Here is a 1,333-nt window from a genome sequence, read left to right as displayed (position 1 = left end):
TGCATGATTACCCTGTATAATGCAGACCTGTACAGATTAGGGAGGCCGGGTGCAGTGGTGAAGGGGTGGCCTACCCTTCCACACCTGTGGGCGTTTCTCGTTAGGTGGAATGAGAGACTTGAGAAAAGAAACGAGACACAGAGACAAAGTATAGAGAAAGAAAAAGTGGGCCCAGGGGACCGGCGCTCAGCATACAGAGGACCCACATTGGCACTGGTCTCTGAGTTCCCTAGTATTTATTGGTAATTATCTTTACCATCTTAAAGATAAGGGAGTGGCAGGATAATAGGATCATTGTAGGGAGAAAATCAGCAGTAAGACATATGAATAAAGATCTCTGTGACGTGAATAAATTTAAAGGAAAATGCCGTGCCTTGATATGCATACCCAAACATCTCCATAAACCTTTTAGCAGCATTGCTCCAGCAAGTCCCACCTTTTGCCGTAAGGTCGTTTTCCATTGCCCAGATGTTTTTCTCTATCTCAACTGCCAACAACCGCCAAAAGACCTTCTTTCCTCTTGTACTAGTTCTCCTCAGCACAGACCCTTCACGGGTGTCAGGCTGGGGGACGATCAGGTCTTTCCCTTCCCACGAGGCCGTATTTCAGACTATCACATGGGGAGAAACCTTGGACAATACCTAGCTTTCCTAGGCAGAGGTCCCTGAGAACTTTGGCAGTGTATGTGTCCCTGGGTACTTGAGATTAAGAGAATGGTGATGACTTTTAACCAGCAAGCTGCCTTCAGGCACTTGTTTAACAAAGGCACATCCTGCACAGCCCAAAATCCATTAAACCTTGAGTCACCACAGCACATGTCTCTTGCAAGGACAAGGTTGGGGGTAGGGTCACAGATGAACAGCATCTCAAATACAGAACAAAATGGAGTCTCTTATGTCTACCTTTTTCTATATAGACAGAGTAACAGTCTGATCTTTCTTTCTTTTCCCCACACAGTGGCTCACACTCAGCACTTTGGGAGACCAAGGCAGGAGGATTGTTTAAGTCCAAGAGTTTGACAGCAGCCTGGGCAACAAAGTGAGACCCTGGCTCTACAAAAAAATTTAAAAATTAGCCAGGTGTGGTGGCACACACCTGTGGTCCCAGCTACTCAGGTGGCTTAGTGTGGAGGATCACTTGAACCTGGGAGGTCAAGGCTTCAGTGAGCTATAATCATGCCACTGCACTCCAGCCTTGGCAACAGAGACTCAGTCTCAATCTATCAATCAATCAATCAAAAAGGGACCTTCCCCTGCAGGAATCCACCTCTGATCTACCCTCCATAATTTCATGTAAAAAACCTTCCTTTAAGGCCAGGCACGGTGGCTCACGC

This window comes from Chlorocebus sabaeus, chromosome 21, assembly GCF_047675955.1.
Source record: "Chlorocebus sabaeus isolate Y175 chromosome 21, mChlSab1.0.hap1, whole genome shotgun sequence".
NCBI lineage: Eukaryota > Metazoa > Chordata > Mammalia > Primates > Cercopithecidae > Chlorocebus > Chlorocebus sabaeus.
This window is presented reverse-complemented; position numbering follows the sequence as displayed.